Genomic DNA, 20,560 nt, shown 5'->3' on the forward strand with positions numbered 1-20,560 from the left:
GTTGGATCCAGACAGGACGCACGTACACACCCGTGTGGCGTCCATAAAGAAATGGTTTTTACGCTGAATTCTGAATAAACGTCGGATATATCCAAGGCCGTGACTCCGGGGTCGCTGTGGTGTTGCGTCCCGTCGGTACGATCTGAAATCCGAAGCGTTCGCGAGCGACGGGGTCGACGATCGGCACGAGGTGACGTGGAGTTCAGGGGTCAATAAAGAGCCTCATGCCAAACCTCAGACACGGGCCGGGAGTCAGAGAGAGCCTAGGGGTGTCTCCGCCGCCCCTCCCATCATTCCATTCTTTACTAGGAGAAGCTCGGTGATGGATTCCCTGCCTGGGGGCCCGACTTCCCCTGGTCTGCCCTCCAAATTCACTCCAGAGGCCCCCGGGGGCCCAGCGTGGACGGACGAGCAGATAAATAAGACGGATGGACGTAGCAGCACGTCTGACCGGCAATGACCAAACAGATCCAGATGTGGAACCAACTCATGATGAGCCACGCCCGGTACCTTCAAGATTCTCCATCTCCAACACACAGTAGACGTATACCTCAATCAAGCGCCGGATTCGCTTCGTCAAAAGTATGTTGACGCTTCTCCTAAAGCTCTTTCCAGCTTCAGTGAACATCACTGGGATGAATTGGAATGCCGACCGTGAGCCAGAATACTTCCTGAACTCACAAATGCTGCTTTGAATAAACGTCAATAATTAGCATTAGTTTAAGGGAGCTAGACGACGCCTTTCCAAGGTGGCTGTTCCTGCTCCGAGCTGGGAGGGACGTGTACGTGTACGGGGGCGCGGCCGCGGGCAGCGGTTGCTAATGGCTGTAAGCTAACCGGTAATTTAAGCGTGATGTAGCCACGCAGACTACGTTATTACAGAGGTGGGGAGAGGGAGGGAGGAGAGGGGGCGACTATTATCATTATTTAACCCCGGTGTGTCGCTCAATGCTTAACCATATCATTACCATTACATTTTAATCATCAGTACCGCTGTGTGTGTGTGTGTGAGTGTGTGTGTGTGTGTGAGAGTGTGTGTGTGTGTGTGTGGAGGGTTGCTGCAGCCCTACAGCCTCTAATCATCCGTCTCTCTCAATCACAGGACCGCTGGGAGGAGACGCTCCAAGACAACGTGGCTGAGCTTCTTCTAAGGTTCTAAGACCTCAACACTTAGGTACAACGGTGGGATGAATTGGAATGCCGACCGTGAGCCAGGCCTTCCTGGCCAACATTGCCACTGTGATATTCAATCTCCAGGACTGGTGCAGGGCCTGGAGCGGTGGAGCGGGTGCACAGGGCATAGCGTGACTTTCCGTACGCCAATGCGTCTCTGTGAAAGAGCTGGCGGGTGAGAAAAAGTGGCACGTCTACAGCGCAGGACAGAACGGAGGGAGTTCAAGCGGCAGCGGAGTTTCGGGATTGATCTGAATAGTAGTGGGGGGGTGGGTTAAGGGGCAAATGTTTTTCTGCAGCCGTAAACAACAGCAAGCAGAAATAGAAAGCGCATCAGGTGCATTTTAGAACTGACACGCCCGCAAAAGCGCCGCCCACGCCGGGACGTTTACGCCTACAAAGCCAGACGGAGGAGCAAATTAAAGACCAGACGACGAGAGCGCGACTACAGACGCTCGCTTTCTCCGGCTCCCCTCTCGCGGAACTTTCTCTCGGACGCGGTGAGGCGCGGCACGGCGCACTAACAAGTCCGGGTCCGCCAGAGCGCCGGCTCGCTTATTAGAGCCGCTTTGATCGGCGAGCCTTTGATATCGCCGGCCTCATCGAGAATTCCCTTTCAGCCCCGCGCGGGTACGAGAGCTGTGAGAGGTGTTCCGACGTCCACTCCTCACCTCACTCACAGTCACTTCACATTATCCAAAACACCAGAAAAAACACACACCTCATACCACCAAAAGTATTCGGACGCCTGGCTTTATGCGATCTTTTCAGCTCCTCACAAGATTTAGTGTAGGTAGGTCTGTGTGTGGGAATTTGTGCCCGTTCGGTCAGGTCAGGACACGGGGAACCAGCGGCGAACACACACGACCCAAAACCCAAACACACCACCTAAACTATATGTCCAAAAGTATGTAGACACATACATAAATCAATAAAAAATCAGGTATTTCATATATGGGATGAACTGGAATGTTCACTGTGAGTCAGGCCTTCGTGTCCAACATTATTTAATCAACCTACAGACGCAGGCCAAGTAGAGTAGAGGCTCTTAATAGAAAGATCAGGGTGTCCACATACTTTTGGTCACAGTATATGTTAAAAAATGGGAAACTGAAAAAGCAAGTGAGAGGAAAATACATGGACCTGGCAACCCTGCTCAGACAAAAGGGCCGTTTTATTATACATGCACGAGTTTCATGACCAAAAGTATTCGGACGCCTGGCTTTATGTGATCTTTTCAGCTCCTCACAAGACTTTCAAGTAGGTCTGTGTGTGGGAATTTGTGCCCGTCCAGTCAGGTAACAGGACACAGGAGACCACGTCCCAAAACCCAAAAGTATGTGGACACATGCATTAATCTCTTTCGAAGTGAACTGACAAAAATTGAAAGGTCAGGTGTCCACATACTTTTGGTCACAGTGTATGTTAAAAATGAACTGAAGTGGGATGAACTGAAGAGGCGAGTGAGAGCACGCAGGCCGGTGTGTGTGTGTGTGTGTGTGTGTGTGTGTGTTTTGTTACCGCTGTCACTGCAAGGTCAAACCCATCAGCCTCATCACTGGACTGTTTATGCACAGAGGTCATGACCCGGGGGATCGTTCTGTCATGTGACCAAGAGTCAACACACATGACCCGAAACCCAAACACACCACGTACACTGTACGGCCAAAAGTATGTGGACACACGCGTTAATCAAGAAAAGCCATGAGAACTAAACTCTATTGAACATTGCTGGGATGAACTGGAATGTTCACTGTGAGCCAGGCCTTCTAGTCCAAGGTTAATTTGGATCATGGTCAGGTGTCCACATACTTTTGGTCATTTCAGTATGTTGAAAAATAAAGGCGAGTGAGTTTGAAATCAATGCACCTGGCAACCCTCTGCTCAGACAAAAAGGGGAGTTTTATTATACATGCACGAGGTTCATGGCCAAAAGTATTTGGACACCTGAGCACGATCGTTTTCAAAACTATGGTTATTGATCTGGAGTTGCAAAAACACACTTTGCAGCAATAACAGTCTCTAGTTTGTTTTTAGAAGAGCTAAAAGTATGTGGACACCTGACCATGAACACAACGGGCACCAATTTCATGGCAAAATGTATGTGGACACCTGAGCATGATCTTTTCCAAAACAATAGGCATTCATTTGGAGCTGCTTTCCGCCTACTTCTTTGCAGCTATAACAGTCTCCACTTTGTTTTTAGAAGAGCCAAAAGTTTGTGGACACCTGACCATGACCATGATTGGTATCCAACCTCAAAACCTCCAAATAAATGAAGTTCATGGCCAAAAATATATGGACACCTGAGCATGATCATTTCCAAAACCATATGTATTTGTTTGGAGTGGCAACCCCCTGCTTTGCAGCTATAACAGTCTCTACTTACTCTGTTTTTATAAGAGCCAAAAATATATAGACACCTGACCATGACCATGATGGGTCTCCAGTCTCAAAACATTCAAATAAATAAGGTTCATGGCTAAAAGTATGTGGACACCTGAGCATGATCTTTTCCAAAACAATAGGCATTCATTTGGAATTGCAGCTTTGCAGCTATAACAGTCTCTACTTTTTAGGAAAGATGTCGGACGCCTGGCTCACAGTCAGCGTTCCAGTTCACTCCGAACGTGTTAGCTCAATCACGTCACTACAGATGTCGCTTGATGACGGATCCACGTGTTTTGGGCCACGCGGAGTAAATCTGAAACACGAACTACTCTAAACAATGTGGGTAAACACTCGGTGTAAACAAACTCCAGAAGAAAGCACGTCGCTTCCAATCAAAAGCAGGAAGATCTCTCCGGCTCGAGCCGCGGTTAATTGGCGCTGTAATCCCGGCTGCTTCAGAAACACCGCGGTAACGAATAAAAACCCCTGTCCTCATTAAAAAGTACAAGCCCGCTTCTGAGCGCGCTCACGCAGAATTGATCAGAGAGCCGACGGCTGCGGCGTTCATTTCTTTCATTGTTCTGCGCCGGGCTCAATCAGACGGGCCGTTTCACCGCGCATCCCAATTACAACAATCCACATCAAGCAAGGTGCCAGATTAACCCGGAGAAGCCGAGCCGGCACAAAGAGAATTCCTAACCTGCCGGGGCGCCGATCCTTCCCCGTCCGCCGCCCCTCCCAGACGAACGATAATTACCTGCTGGAATTTTAAATATAAATACGTACACACACTTCTGAGCCAGGTCTGATTTTAAAGACGCCTTTATCCCCCCCCTCCTCCTCTTCATTTCTGGCGTCTTTTATTCTGCGGTTTATTTTGGGGATTTTAGCATCAGAAGTTTATAGACGCCGTGCTGAGGGTTTAAAGTTAAACTTAAACTCGGGGTAGAAACTCGAGGACGTTGGGACCTGAGAGAGTCAGAAATTAAGAAATGAATGTTTAAACCCGGGGCGAGGAACCTCCGACCCCCCTGAATAATTCCTAAATTTAATTGGCTGAATGTTTAGGACTTAGAATTGAGCGGATTTCGAATGAACCAATCAGCAGCGAGAACTGTGTAAGGTTCGTTCTGGCATCACGTCCAAACTCGACAATTCGAACTGAGAATTAGGGGCCTTGAACCAGCAACCCTTTGATTACTATTCCAGTCTTGTGTTTGTACAAGGTGAGAGTGTGGCGCTCTGCCCAGCCCGGGTTTGTTCCAGCCTTGCATCGAGTGTTACTGGGATCTCATACTGGAGACTGCCAGCCACAGACTGATACTGGGAGAGAAGACCGAAACACCGTTGGCGTAAGCACAGCTGGAACATGGATGATACCAGCCTGGCATCGGGGTCCCACAAATACCTGCAGAGCACTGAAGGGTGACTCCGTGGTCCAAGGTGTCCACATACTTTTGGCCATACATCTCCAGTTGGCCCTGGACTCTGCGCCCAGTGTTCCTCATCTCGACTCCAGAAGAAGCGCCCGATCCGTTGGATGCCTTGGATCTCTTCGGCTGCCACCAGGCATCGGTACTGAACTCTACCGTGCCAAGCTTTGCCAGGGTGGCACGACAGGCTGATCCAGGGCACAGTTACATATTCATACGCCACAGTACCCCTCGTTACCCCTGCTTCAGGCCAAGTTGGCTCCTGCCCTCCTTTTAGGGGTCTGATTCCCTTCTTATTGGGGTCTGATGCCCTCCTTTTAGAGGTATGATGCCCTCCACATTGGAGTTTGATGTTCCTCCTTTTTGGGGTCTGATGCCCTCCTCTTTGGGGTATTTTGCACTGCATACAATTTAAAAATATACATAAGTGTGTTTGTTTATTGGCGCAGGCGAGCCAGCCTATGTGTTTCGAATGCAGACAGCGTGTGGCGTATAGCTGGCACGCATCCCGCTCGTGATTGGCCAAACCGCCGGCCGCAACAACCTGACGACGGCGTTTTCCGTGCCGCGCTCCGTGTTCAGGTCAGATCAAATGCAGCCAAAGATCCACATCAGGGCCCCTGAAAAACCCTCGCTCTGAGTGTGTGTGTGTGTGTGTGTGAGTGTGTGTGTGTGTGTGTGTGTGTGTGAGTGTGTGTGTGTGTGGCTTGGCGACCCAGGCGGGAGCCCTTGTGGGGAAAATGACGCTCCCCGCTGCCAGTCCAAACTTTAGATAGACTCATTTGTGGTTTTGGATGGCATCCGCTGGATCTCAGTCTTTCCACGCCGTGGTCCGATGCTAAAAGCGTTCGGCCGCAAGAAGAGGAGCCCGTCAGTCACGGAATTATATCATAGTGCTGCACGGCTCCAGGATCCTGGGTTTAATCCCTGCCTGTGTAAAGCTGTGTTTGTACAAGGTGAGAGTGTGGCGCTCTGCCCTGTCCCGGGTTTGTTCCAGCCGTGCATCAAGTGTTCCTGGGATCTCATACAACACCGTTGGCATAACCACCGTTGGAACATGGATGATGCCAGCCTGGCATCGGTGTCCCACTTCGATGTCCGACCACACAAATGCCCGTGGAGCAGTGGAGGGCGACTCCTGGTAACCTTTATGATTTTAGACTGGGACGTTCAATCAATTCATTGGTGCGTGTCCACATACTTTTGGCCATGCAGGGTTCGACTGGTACCACTGAGGTCCTGGATACCGCGCCCAGTGTTCCTCGTTTTGGCTCTCCGGACGCTTTGTCGACCGGGCAGCGGTCCTGGACGTCGCGGCTGTTCCCGAGGTGCTTTTACGCCAGGAGGTCTGGACAGTCGGTGAGAACGAGACGGCCGCTATGACATCACAACCCTGCTGATGTCATTTTATAGCCTGTGTAGCTTTTGATCTTCGCCCCGTTTTAAAAGCCGCTGTGATCTCGAAGACATGGTCGCCACTTAACCTCTGAGTCGGCCCTAATGTGTTTTACGGTCTGAACGGGGCGTTAAAGCGTTTTTGCAGGACGAGAGGGTGAGGGCGGAGACGTGAGGGTGAGAGATCAGATGCTGATGGGACGTAGAGTGTCTGTACATCCGATTTTAGGGGTCTAACCTCCTTTATGGGGTCTGATGTCTAAACCCGAACCCGGAACCTGGAGGCAACACCAAATACACCAACTGTGATACAGTCAAGAAGACTCAAACAGCATCGATGCTATTGGGCCTCTTAGCAAGCCTCTTAACCCTTTTGTTAAGCGCAGGGAAGTGTGGCGCAGGGTGCATCGAAACCTACAGTATAAGGAAAATGAACAAAACAAAATGATGCACCCTGCGCCACATTTCACAGCCCGACCGGCCTATAGCACGGCTGGGATTCGAACCCCGACCGTGAGCTTCTCGGACGTCCCTCTGTGTGATCTTTCAGCTAGAAGCGTGTGTGGGAATTTGTGCTGTTTAGTAAAAGATGACAGCGTTTATATTTGTTTGGCTGAGCACTGGTCAATCAGATGGTGTTTTCTTACAGGTTTTGATGCACCCTGCACCATGCTTCACAGATCGATTAAGTTCACGCTGTTGCATCTTATCCAATGGAGGATAAAAATAAATAGAAATAAAAGGACGGGGTGAGTAAGTTCGGTGAACTCTGGTAGGAACCACGTACGTTATAAAATGCAGATTTTGTTGTTTCTTTATCCTCCTCTCGCACAACGAGCGTCCGGGGAGAATTCTCTCGCCGCGCCTCCACCTGACGCTTACGTGAAGACTTTAAGTGAAGGAAACCACACGGGGGCTCGTTACCAAACACGTACAGCACAGGAGTAAATAAATAAATAAATGAGAAACTAAAAGCGGCGCTTGGCGTGGTGCTGAATCGAGGACAGAGAGGGATCCGCCTACTCTTCCCCCCCGAAGGCAGACCGCTCTCCTCCCTCCGAGGCCCCTGCAGTCAAGCTTCGGCCCCGGGGGCCCCTCGGTAACGATCGTCACGTCCGATGTTTAACGAGACCTGGACGAAAATATCAAGACACCTGATTGAAAAACTGTCGCACAACCATTTACAAAATCGTACGCCACTGATTCACATACGCACAAATTCCCATACACAGACTCATTTGCCCTCTCTGTACAGTCTGGTCCCACTGTGGTTAACAAGATGGAACATAAAGCCACCACAAGGGGGCGTCCACGTACAAGTTTATTTTATTTTTTCATTATTACTGATCGATCAGTCGGCGTTCCGGTTCATCCCAGAGCTGTTGAGCAGGGCTGAGGTCAGGGCTCTGTGCGGGACACTCGATCATTCAAAGGGGCGTCCACAGATTTTGGACTTACAAGTCACATGACCAATGCTCTTTATAGTCAAAAGTATTTGGACACCTGAGCATGAGCTTGACGGACATCTCGTTTCAAAAACCAACTCTATTAAAACCGACTAGAACAAAGGCCGGTCACCTGAGAAGCTTCTGACCAGACTTTGTAGTGTGTCTGTGGGGATTTGTGCCCGTTCATCAGAGCTGTTGCGTGGGGCTGAGGTCAGGACTCTGTGCAGGTTGCTGGACCTTCCCTAAAGTGTTGCTGCAAAGTGTGAAGCGTGTGTACGATTATTATATATCTAACACACATCTGAGGGATCGTTTGATGTTTGCACGTGAATTCATTAATCAGAAGGGGGCGTGGTTTGTGGAACAGGAGTGGACCTTCCCTAAACTGTTTGTGTAAGGTCAGAAGCGTGAGTTCCTTTGTATGATTAATAATCGACTGCCGTGGCTGATTGATGCACAGGAGTACAAGAATCAGAAGGGGGGGGCGTGTCGATACGTCCGTCCGCACGGTGCAGTCTGGGGGGTGGCGGGGGGTTGTTAGAACAGCATGCATTATGCAGCCCGTCAGCGCCCTCCCTCCGTGATTTCGGGAGGCGTCGGCTGTTCAGATTCAAAGAGAATTCCGGAACCGTGACGCGGAGCCGAATCAACAGACGTCCTCTGCCGGCGGCGCTTTCATCTGCGTTTGCGCTATTGTGATCTCGGCTAATATCAAGGAAAAAAGCGGCGCTCCGACAGCTGACACTCATTAGCTGTTCCGGGGGAGGACGCGGGAAAGGAGAGACGCTAACCGGGCGACGTTCCGAACGTTTCAGGTCGTTTCTCTTCCTTTCTAGTCAAATTACAGTCGGAATAAAAGAGTCGGAAAAGTTCGGCGTTCCAGAAGTGACTCCGGCACCTTGACTTCTCTTGGAGCGCTCGTGCTAACAGCTAGCGCGTTTGGCGTATGCGCAGAAGGTTCGGCGACTTTACACTAGCTTTAATTCTCCTACCTCGACAGAACGGGCACAAATTCCCACACGCAGACGCACCTCAAAGTCCTGTGGCGAGCTGAAACGATCAAACAGATTTAACCGTGCGAAAGTATACAGGAAATCATTCGCTTCACACTAAGTATAAACAGTTCAGGGAAGGACCTTCCTATTCTCGCTCTGGCATGACTGCGCCCCCCTGTGGACAAAGCAAATTTGTGCCTGTTCGGTCAAAACGTACGGCTGGGGAGTCATGTCCTGACTGAACGGGCACAAATTCCCACACGCAGATGTTTTCGCTCTGTTTTAATAATGTCTGCTTATGAAACGGCTGTCCGAATACTTCTGGGTGCACGGCGTACGTTACCGCGCGTGCCGGCACTTCCGGACTAAACCGGACCCGTCACCCGTCGGCGCGTCTCGTTAGCGGTGCCGGCCAGGCTCTCGTTAGCGCCGCGGCGTGTGAAGATGTGAGCGGTTAGCCCGGACCGGGAGGACAGAGGGAATAAATAAGGCGGCGGCTCTGGAAAGATCCGGATTGATGTCGGCGGTGTGCCAGGCTGCACGGAGGGAGGAGGATGCGCACCGGGAAGCATTGTTCCCGGTCCTCTCGGGATTTGGGGGGTGTAGGGAAGGGGAAGGGGGGTTCGTTTGAGTCACCGTCGTTACCCTTACCGTTGGCGGTCGGTTGGTTAGCGGTGGAACCTGGAGTGACTGTGGTGAGGGGGGTTTGAGAGACTCGGCTCGATGCCCGACGATCTGTCAAATTGGGTGTTTTTTTATATGTTTTATTTTTAATAAAGGGGGGTAAAGGAGGGGGGGGGGGCAAGAGAGAGAGAACAGGAACAAGACGAAAAGCGTCCAGGCCGGTGACAGAGAGCGGGTGATGGTGATGTAGATGAGAGCTGACACTTCTCCCCGGGTTCGGGTGATTAATTGGGATCAGGTCAGCCCTCCTGTGCCCGGACAGTAATCATATTCAGGCTCTATTTACATCCTCGCCTCCTCCTGGAAGCAAATAAAGCGAAGCACAGCGCCTCTCCGTCGTTTACGACTCTTTTTTAATCATTTAACACACTAGGACTGGTGTTCGTTTGGGTAAAATCACCAAAATAAAAAAAAAAAGGGCGTCAAAGTGGCGTCTGATTGGCTGTCTGGGTTTTTGAATGACTGGATGAGGGACTGTTATTGCGGCAAACCAGATGTCGACTCGTTTACTCCTGTTTTTGCTCCTGAATAAAATCCTTCTCATTTACAGCTCTTATGGGAACAAAACGATAAAAAAAATGGGCACTTGGGTGGCGCATCAACCGCTATCAGCCGACCGGGCGCCTACACAGATGCACGACTGGCACAAAAGTATGTGGACGCCCCTCCTAATCGTTTCTAACACTGTGTATAAAGATTCTATATATACAGTATAAGGTAAATGATATGCTGTAACATAGTGCAGACAGACAGACGCACACATTCCCAAGTATTGAACTACAAAAGCTCCTCAGAAGACCGGATGATATTAAAGCTGCTGTACAAAGGAACGACAGAGCGAGTTGATATTAATGCTAAATTAAAACACTGTAGGATTTAAATCTTATTACAGAAAGTGGTAAAAATATTCTTCTTATTATTTTTATTATTATTATTACTATCATGATTATCGTTACTGTTGTTATTACTATAATAATAACAATATTATTATTATAGCTTTTATTATTATTATTATTATCATCATAATCATTATTAAAATTTATATTATCATTTTTATTACAATTTTGTTATTGTTAATGTAATTATTACTATAAAATATACTTTTTTATTATATGTATCATTCTTATTATAAGTTATTATTATAATCATTATTGTGAAAATTACTGATTATTATAATTATTATTGTCATGATTATTTTTTAAGTTATTTCTAGTTTATAGCATTAGTACTATTTTTATTAAAATTTTTATATTATTATTTATCATTGTTATTATTATTTATTATTAATATTATTGTTGTTATTAATTATTATTAATGTTATTATTATTATATTTATAATTATTAATCATAATTATTTTTAATTATATTATGATTATCAATATTATTATTATTATAATTATTATTAATATAATTGTTTTCATTATAATTCCTAGTATAGTTTTTATTCTATTTTTATTATTATTTTATATTGTTGATTATAATTATTATTATTACAGTTTTCTTTAATACAGTTGTTATTTATCACTATTATTAATATTACCGTTTTCATTTCTACTTTATTGCTATTATTATTAGTATAATTTTAGTATTTTTATACTTATTATCGCTGTTGTAGCTTTGGTACGGCGTCCTTATTTCCGAGCGTGTTTGGATAGTAATTTTAAATAAAACATCTATATATATGTGTGTGTGTGTGTGTGTGTGTGTGTGTGTGTGTGTGTGTGTGTATTTTTTCAGGTAGCCGCTGCAGTCTTTGTGGAAGGTTCCTCTAGTCTGAGGAAGCTCTAGCGAGTGTTGCTTCTCAGAAGGTGCTTGTCACAGCAGCGCTAACTTTACATTTCACAAAGTCGCTCTCAAAGCTGAAGCTCCTTCACAAGACAGCATGGAAGCCGAGACAATGGAGGAGCAGCTACAGAGGAAACACACCCGGGCGCTGAATAATTTATAACAGGAGAGAGGAGCCGAGCGGGAGAGGAAGTCGGAGTTGTAGGAACCGGTGACATATCAAGCAACAATAAAGCTAGCGCAGGCGTTAAAGCTAGAAAAGTCTAGCGCGAGGAGTGCTAGCGCTTCCACTTTCCCGCTGCAGCCGAGAAGCACGGCCACTTCTGAGAGCCGACGCCTCCGCCGACGCTTGTTTACGAGACGCTCTTCAACCCCGACCCTGAGCGACTCTGCTCGGCATCAATGCGACATGTCATCCGCCGCTACGTGTTGGGTTTGTGCGCGGATGCGAAACCGCTACAGCGCCGCGTGTCCTCTTTTATACCGGAGCGCTACAGTTAATTATAAACACACCACATGGACAAAAGTACATCCACACCCCTCCTTATTATTCAGTACACGTACTACAGCCGTACATACTGCTGACAGGTGCAGAAAATCAACAGTTTAGGGAAGGTCCTTCACTGTACCTGCACGACTTTGTGCTTCCTGACCTTCAGACTTGTAAATAATTAAAATCAGTCAAGTTTCATCATAAGCGATTCGCTAATATGGCTACGGTGTTGCTAAGCAACTGCTATTGTACTTTAAAAGGTTGCTAGGTGTGCACTTGGGTGTGGCTTTAACATTTCCAATAGTTACTACGGTGTTGCTAGATAGTTGCTATGGTATCCCAGGCGGTTTCAATGGTAGTGTTTGTTTTCTGTTATACTTCAGGTAGTTGTTAGGATGTTACTAACTGGTTGCTTCTGTATACCTGGTGGTTGCTTTGGTATTGCTAGACAGTTGCCATGGTACCCCAGGTGGTTTCAATGGTGGTGTTGTTTGCTATTATACTTCAGGTAGTTGCTAGGATGTTACTAATTGGCTGCATTGGTATGGTGGTTGCTATGGTGTTGCTAGACAGTTGCTATGGTATCCCAGACGGTTTCCATGAATTGGATCATATTGGTGACCAAAACAGGCTTCGCAGCGACCCACATTTGTAAGACCGGAGGCGTTGGGCGGAGTCGCTAGGCGAACATGAGGAACGTTGACAGGTCTGTGATACGCTAACTTCCGCCCCCCACCCGCTTTGATTCCTGCTGGTGACTGTGGGGATTTCTGACGATATCTGCAGACTTACACACGTCTGTGTTCTCCGCCCTCGGCTGAGCGCCGCGCCTCATTGTTATCAGGCTAAGTTACGTCTGACGAACGCCTCCGGCGGAATCACCATCAAAGCGTCAGGCGGAGGGAACCGGCGGCGGCGGCGGCGGCGGCTCTAAGCTTCTTATGTGTGACACGTGTCATGTTTTGAAGTGCGCGGGGGATAAAAGTGGCACAGGAAGTGACGGATTTTAGAGCGGACAGTTCCTTCCTTCATTTCTTAGTTTTTCTGGCACAGCCGTCGGCGGCGGCGGGTTTCACGATGGAGTGACCGCCACGGCGTACTGCCGGGTCAGGTGGTCACTGACCGTTCATCCGGCTGTTCACCGGGTCTGCCCACTTTACTCTGGGCTAGCAGTGTTTGGTTCCGAGGGAAGCTTTTTGTGCAGGCCCGTAAAGTTCAAGCGCATCTTCAAAGATTTCACTTAGAGAACAGGAAAGGACCTTCCCTAAACTCTTCCCCAAAAAGAACAAAGTGAGCAGAACAGACGATCAGAAACCCCACCCGAACATCAGCAGCTCTCAGAGCCGAGCAGAAGAACATCAGCAGCTCTCCACCTGACAGGAGTTCTTTTGAACCCGAGCCGCTGTGCCCTGTGACTGGGCTTTTGTTGGAGATGAAACAGATGGTGCTGGTGAACGCGGGTGCTGGTAGAGGAAGAGCCAGAGAAGGAACCAGAGGAAGAACTATATGTAGAACCAGGAGAAAAACCAGAAGTAGAACCTAAAGAAGAACCAGAAAAGAAACCAGAAGAAGAACCAGAGGAAGAACCAGAAAAAGAACCAGAGAAAGAACCAGAATAAGAAGCCAAAAAAGAACCAGAATAAGAACCTGAATAGAAAGAACCAGAGGAAGATAAAGAAAAAGAACCAAAAAAAAAGAACCAGAAAAACATAAGTAGAACCAGAACAAGAACAAGAAGTAGAACCTAAAGAAAAAACAGAAGAAGAACCAGAAGAAACAAAACGTCGTCTCAAGAATCACAGCGGTGGACGACGATCGGCTCGTCCGACACCGTGAGTGCTGCAGTTCTGACCTCTGCTGGCTGATCGACGGTACTGCACAGAGACGTTTGACTCTCCGGTGCAGGTATTGCACATGTGCTGAAGGGGGCGTGTCTCAGTCACGGCTCTGGTGCAGTAAAGGGGGCGAAATATCACCGGGGAATCGGATACGACTAAACGCGGAGGAAAGCACCTGGATTACATAAACAAATATACAGAAAGAAGAAGCTGGAATAATTAATACTGATCCGTCACTGTTGATGTTTCGGCGACCTGATGAAGTGAATCCTTGACTGATGTTTTCTGAAAGTGGCGACACGTGTCCTCTTTTATCCCCCCCCCCCATAACGCCCCCCCCCCCCCCCCCCCCACCGCGAGCAGATGCGTCGCTTGATGTCGTCGGCAGAGGAAACGGCGGCGCTTAATAAAATATCCGTCCTCGGTGTGAGAGCGCTCTTTAATTGAGTCCCTCGTCACTTTTATCGGGCCGCGCGCTCTCGCGGTCGGAGATCACGCTTTCCCGCCTTTCTTCTTCTGGTCGCGTCTCCTTCTGTTATTCTTTCCCGTCTCGTGTGAGCGCTCTTACGGAATACGCTAGCAGGCCGACCCTCCGCGAGTTTGTTTAAGACGGCGGTGGCGGGGAGATCTCCGCCGGGGCGGGACTCGTCCTCGGATCCATAATTCAGAGACGTCATTTTTATTTCCCTCTGTTCTTTCAAAGGGAAGAGAAGAGACGCGGACCGTCGTTAGCTACAGTGCAGCGCCCTGACGCGGAGGGAAGAAAGTGACGATGACGGAAAAGCGACTCGTCCGGTGAGCTGTTTACAAACTCGACGGACATCTTGACCGTTAAGAACAAACCGGTACAAGATGGCGCCGGCGGAGACGGACGGACAGTTCCTGCGACCACCGCGCCATCCGAACGGTCCTTTCTGAAGTCGTGCCACTCTCCAACCCTGTTAGGAAGTGTCTCGGCCTCAAAGGAAGAAGGCGCCTTTCACTAAGCAAATCCGTTGACTGTACTGGTCTAGCATTAACACGTGTACTGTCCTCTTGGTGTACTCCAGGCTTGCTCTCAGAGCTCTGTGCAGGCTGGGAATGCTTTGTGAATTTGTACATTTGCAGTGGACGCTTAAAAGGTAAATTCTTTGACTGTAAGGGTCTAGCATTAAGATGTGTACTGTCCTCTTGGTGTACTCCATGCTGTTAAACATATAAACCAATACTCTAGGCAGTTAAAGCAAATTCTACACTACACGACCCAAAACCACGAGCTGGCGCTGTCGTAATTCCGATTCATCCCAAGACGTTCCATAGGCATCATCCAGAACTGTCCTTTCTGAAGTCGTGCCACTCTCCAACCTTGTTAGGAAGTGTCTGGACCTCAAAGGACGAAGGCGCCTTTCAAAAAGCAAATCCGTGGACTGTAAAGGTCTAGCATTAAGGCATGTACTGTCCTCTTGGTGTACTCCAGACACGGCAATTAACATATAAACAAATACTCTAGGCAGTTAAAGCATATTTCACCTCTATACATGCTGGGGGTGTTTTCTGAATTTGACTCTTAGGATCTAGCATTAAGACATGTACTGTCCTCTTGGTGTACTCCACGCTGTTAAACATATAAACCAATACTCTAGGCAGTTAAAGCATATTTCACCTCTACACATGCTGGGGATGTTTTGTGAATTTGACTCTAAGGGTCTAGCATTGAGACGTGTACTGTCCTCTTGGTGTACTCCACACCGTTAAACATATAAAGCGGTTAGGACTAGCCTCAATACAAACTCCACATTATTTTACACGATGTGGACACCTAACCATCGCTCGACGTTGAACGAGAAGGCCCGGCTCACAGTCGCAATTCCAATTCATCTCCAGACGTTCCACAGGCCTGCTCTCGGAGCGTTATGCTCGATAATGATGAGAAGCGCCCACTGTTCCACACGACACCAATGCCCCTTCAAACAGCATGTAAGCGTCCTCTGATTGGCTGTTCAAAACGGAGTCGCCACGCCTGCTCCCCCCCCCCCCCCCCCCCCCAGAGACGCTCAGGCCCCGCCCCCTCCCTTTGAAGTCGCAGGAAACTGGCGGCACAGCGGCGGGGTTTTGATGTCTGTGGCACTTTGGCTGGTCTCGTTTTTTGTGTTTTTTTTTCCTGGTGCGGCGCTGAACACCTCAGCCGAGGTTTTGATCATTAATTTATCACAGTTCCAGCAGTTTGTTTGACAGGTAGAGGAACTTTCATCTCCCGGCTTTGTGGCTACCCAACACTCGCCCGCGCTCTCTCTGTAGACCCAGTCTCCTCTGGCTGTATCGATTGGCGCCCCGTTTGCGCTAATATTAGCATGTACAGGTGTAGCGAGGGGGGCGGATCAGTCGGCGCACAGAACTCTGGAACTCTGGGACGGATTTATACAGAAGGTTCGGGGTAGATTAACCCCAATACAACCCCCGCCGTTTCTCCCTAATTACCCCCGACCCCGTCCCGCCTCCGCTACCTCACGTGGACCCGGGGCTGGCAGGGCTGTCGGGCACTCGGAATCAAATCCTCCCTTGGCGTGGAGGTGAAGCGGAGGTTCCGAGCTTCGGCGGCTCCGCTGGGATTCAGGGTTCGAATCCTCTGTGCTATCAGCCGGTCGGGCGTCTATATACAGACGTGATCGGCTATAATAACAGACAGGGGTCTGGGTGGCTAGTAAATGTGTCCTGTCCAGAATATGGACCCACTGCAACCCTGACGAGTGCAAATGCAGAATAAAGGACTAATACACTATGTGGTCAAAAGTATTTGGACACCTGAGCAAGAGCCTAGTAAAATACAGTGACCTCTATGTGACACAAGGGGGCGCTTAGGTGGCGCAGCAGGAAATTACGCTACCCTACCATTGCTGAGGTTCAGGGTTCAAATCCCCTGTGCTATCGACCGGTCGGACATCTACATACAGACATAATCGGCTATAATAACAGGGGTCTGGGTGCTGATACAGTTCAAGCAAGTGCGGGTTAAGGGCCTTGCTCAGGGGCCCAACAGTGGCAGCGGCAGACGGGGGGGTAAAACGTGACCCGTGATCTCTCTGGTACCCGTGAAGTGTTTGCTTTATCTGCTGCCGAGTTATTCGTCTGGAAACGATCTGCATTCATCATCGTATTTTTAATCACAGAAGATAGAGAGACAAAGGAACGCCCTGGGGAGGGAGGGGGGCGAGCACAGGGGGGCGAGAAGGGGGCGGTGGTGGGTACGTGTGCAATTCCCAAAGCAAAGTCAGTATTGTTTTCCCACATCGGCAGGCGTTCGGCAAATTGACTCCGAATGAATTTATTTTTAATGCGCCGGTGATGCGTCTTCACAGAGAGTGAAGTGTGTGTGTGAGTGTGTGTGTGTGAGTGTGTGTGTGTGTGTGTGTGAGTGTGTGTGTGTGTGTGTGTGTGAGTGTCTGTGTGTGTGTGAGTGTGTGTGTGTGTGTGTGTGTGTGTGTGTGTGTGTGTGAGTGAGTGTCTGTGTGTGTGTGAGTGTGTGTGTGAGGCAGAGGAATTATTTCAGAGATAATTGTTTGCTTTTTAGGTTTGTGCCTCACGCACAGCTCACACGGCGCACTGCAAAAGTATTGGGACGCCTAACCTATTTCATTCCAGTCTTCAAAATCAGCTCTGATATTGCTCAACATGCCAACTAATTCAATTAATTTATAGCCGACGACTGTACATCATCGGATTTTATTATATCTGGTCAATGAGAAGCTCAGAATCAAACCTGGACATCACAGAGACCGTCTCAGAGGGACAAAATCCACCTTCAAACACAGGAAATATCAAACTACAACTTCACACGACCTCAAGTCTTCCAAACAAGCTTTCTAAAGGATTCTGGAGTGTGTCTGTGGGCCTCCTAGGCTGACGTTGGTACAGAAAGCCAGGCTCACATTCAACGTTACGGTTCAACACAAAGATTCTGAAGATTCTCATCAACGAACTCATCAAACCAAAATCCAGACCCAGATTCATGGAAAAAAGCCCTTCCCTAAACTATTGCCACTGTGTTAAAAGCATTTCTATAGAACATCCTAGAACAATGGAACACTGACGTCAATAATTACATTTACATTAGTGAGCAATCAAGGGTTAAGAGCCTCACTCAGGGGCCCAACAGTGGCAGCCTGGCGGTGGTGGGGCTTGACCCGGCAACCTTCTGATTACTAGTCCGGCATTTTGAATAAAAAAATACAAGAGAAGTCAGTGTTTGGGTATTTGTGCCCAGTATATGTACGTACAAGTGCTGTTGAGTGGGGCTGAGGTCTGTGCAGGACACTGAAGTTTCTTGCTTTGTGCACAGGCCTTCCCTAAACTGTTTTGCAAAGCTGTTTGTTGGTGGCTGAAACACACAAAGTCAATGATCAGAAGGGGCGTCCCAATACTTTTGAACACACACTAAAGATTATAATATGATGAAAAGAGTGTTAAAGGAAACCATGTCAAACAAATGTGTGTTTTTTAACGCCCTGATGGTACTCGCAGCTCGTCTCATCACAACATCCTGCCGCGCTTGTTTTCATTAATAAATGAAGTAACGGCCCAGTTCTGTTCCGGTCCAAATGAGTCCCAGCGCAGCGCCTAAGTAGGACGCGCCCAAATCTGACTCGGGATTCGGCTCTGGGGCTGCGTTCGCATCTCTGCGTTTGTTGGAAAACGTAAACCGCGTCCGGTGAGCTAAACAGTACAGAAAACAGTGGTTGTGTTCTAATTTCTTATGGTGGATTGGGACACAGCCATAGATGCTTATCAACTAGCAGTTGGATGTGACTCTTTAAGTCTGAGATCAGTTAAATGGATGAAAACTATAATATATAATAAAATAGAGAGGGTTTTCTGGGCTGCTCAGTTAATTTACGTGTTGCCAAAACGGATCTGGTTCACTACGGAGCCCCTTAGGGGTCACTAACAAAAAAATGTGTTCCCACGGTTTAGCAAACCGTACTCTCAGTTTGTAAACTGTACCCACTGTGTCACCAATTCTAAGGTTGACGTGGTTATAACAGACTAATGTTAATAAATACGTAAGCAATAATAAATATAAATACACCTATCAGCAAATATTAGGGGATTATAAGTACGTATGTGGCCACAGATGCACTAAAATCTTAGAAGAAGCAGCTGTTTTAAATCTGAGAGTACAATTTACAAACCGTGAGCACTGTTTTGTTAAGTTGAGGGTACTGTTTACAAATCTGTGGGTACACAAAACAAGATGAAATGATATGAAAATAAAAATATATACACAGGGTTTGAATAGTGCAAAACAGAACAGCGTAACCAGGATCACAGTATAAAGAAATCATAATAATTATTGCACGTATTGTCCTGATTTGATTAACAGAATGTTAAGTGATCTGTGCATTAATAGCAGCTTGGGGAGGGTGGGGTACAAGACTATGGTACTAGTACCCTTGGCGAAACTAGAAGCACCTATAACAGTACACAGGACGATATACTTTCTCTTCCACAGACATAAACATGTATTGAAACATAAAACAAAAACAATTTAAAATATAAACTTCTGAAGAATGAAGGCTTAGAATTAAGACTCAAGGCTGGTCGGTAAATTCAACCCATCAGCATTGCTGGCATTGGCAAGCGTCAAAAATGTCAACAACATGGTACAACAACATATATCCAAGTTTGAAACATCTAGTAATCAAGGCCATAATCATAATACACGTATCTTGGGAAGATGCGTCCACCCCAATATTCAGATTTGCCCCTGTATATATTTATGTAACATTAGGAACTGTCATTGAGTTGACATGCCCCCCATCATTTAACAACCTGCACCCTTAGATTTGGTCCCCCAGAGATTTTATTCATGGTTACGGCCTTGATAATAATGATGCTGATTACGCTTCAATTCTGTATATGACTTTTATAACTGCCTTGGACCCAATGGCCACACAAGGGGTCCAGACTAAACCCTCTGTATGTAGTTTATGCAAACGCTTTTCAAAACAACTCACAATTAAAACAACACATGCAATAAAGAAATATTTGTATCTGTGTGGCTCCTCTATGATGGTCTGATCGTTTATAGCTCAGTAAGCACAACAAGCACCAACGGTATCCAATATGTCAATTCACTACCATTCAACCACCAAATCAACCCTTACAATGCCACCCTTACCATCTGAATGAAATGGATGTTTGTACTCATGATGCACCATAATACTTGTTAAAATGAATAATTATGATTCAAAACCAACAAGACTAATAAAAAATACCAAACAACACAAAGCACTGCCATTAAAATAGGTCATTTCACAACACTATGGTTCTCAAACACTGGTACTGGTGCCACTGGTGGCATTTGCTTCTCCTTCAGGTGACACTTCAAATGACAGCATGTTCTACACACAGATTTTTCCTAAACCATCTAAATTTGGGATTTACATCAACTGAAAGCAAAAAGCAAGACCACAACCCTCAACAGACACACCCAAACTGGAATAGAATAACTCACAGTACACAAGATGGACATGACAGTACACAAGAGTACTTGAAGGGTTTGGACTGGTGTGGTGGAACTGTACGTGGTCCAGAACAGTTTGAGAAGCACTGACATTGCAGGTGGCTTAATAAATAAACACATAATGCCTACCTTGGTTCAGTCGTCCTGAAGTTGACAGCTGGTCCTTGAAAGTGTACTGCTTGGTGTTTTCCTTCAGGTTCAGATGATAGACAACACGAACGTGTTTTATTTCAGCTTCCAGTCTTTCAGGATTATTTCATTCAGATTGAATGCAGTGCTTGGTCCACAAACAAGTACAACTTGGCTTGATGTCAGTCTGTCGGTTCATTATCAGACTCATGGGGTCCAAACGCCAACTTTAGTGACTAAATGCGGGACAATTCCACCCAGTTTCGCTTCAGGAACTGGATTTATAAATACCTCACG

The 20,560-nt window shown here is 47.4% G+C and overlaps 1 long non-coding RNA gene across 1 annotated transcript in view; it reads right to left on the reverse strand.

Moving 5' to 3' along the window:
• Positions 1 to 20,560, reverse strand: part of LOC134304235 (uncharacterized) — a 31,341-nt gene extending 10,781 nt beyond the window's left edge. Inside the window, exons 1-2 of the long non-coding RNA XR_010007788.1 lie at positions 20,264 to 20,560; positions 17,889 to 17,989 (exon numbers count right to left, since the gene is read on the reverse strand). This is a non-coding gene — a long non-coding RNA (uncharacterized LOC134304235). The remainder of the gene's footprint in view (positions 1 to 17,888; positions 17,990 to 20,263) is intronic.

This window comes from Trichomycterus rosablanca, chromosome 27 (genome assembly GCF_030014385.1).
Source record: "Trichomycterus rosablanca isolate fTriRos1 chromosome 27, fTriRos1.hap1, whole genome shotgun sequence".
NCBI lineage: Eukaryota > Metazoa > Chordata > Actinopteri > Siluriformes > Trichomycteridae > Trichomycterus > Trichomycterus rosablanca.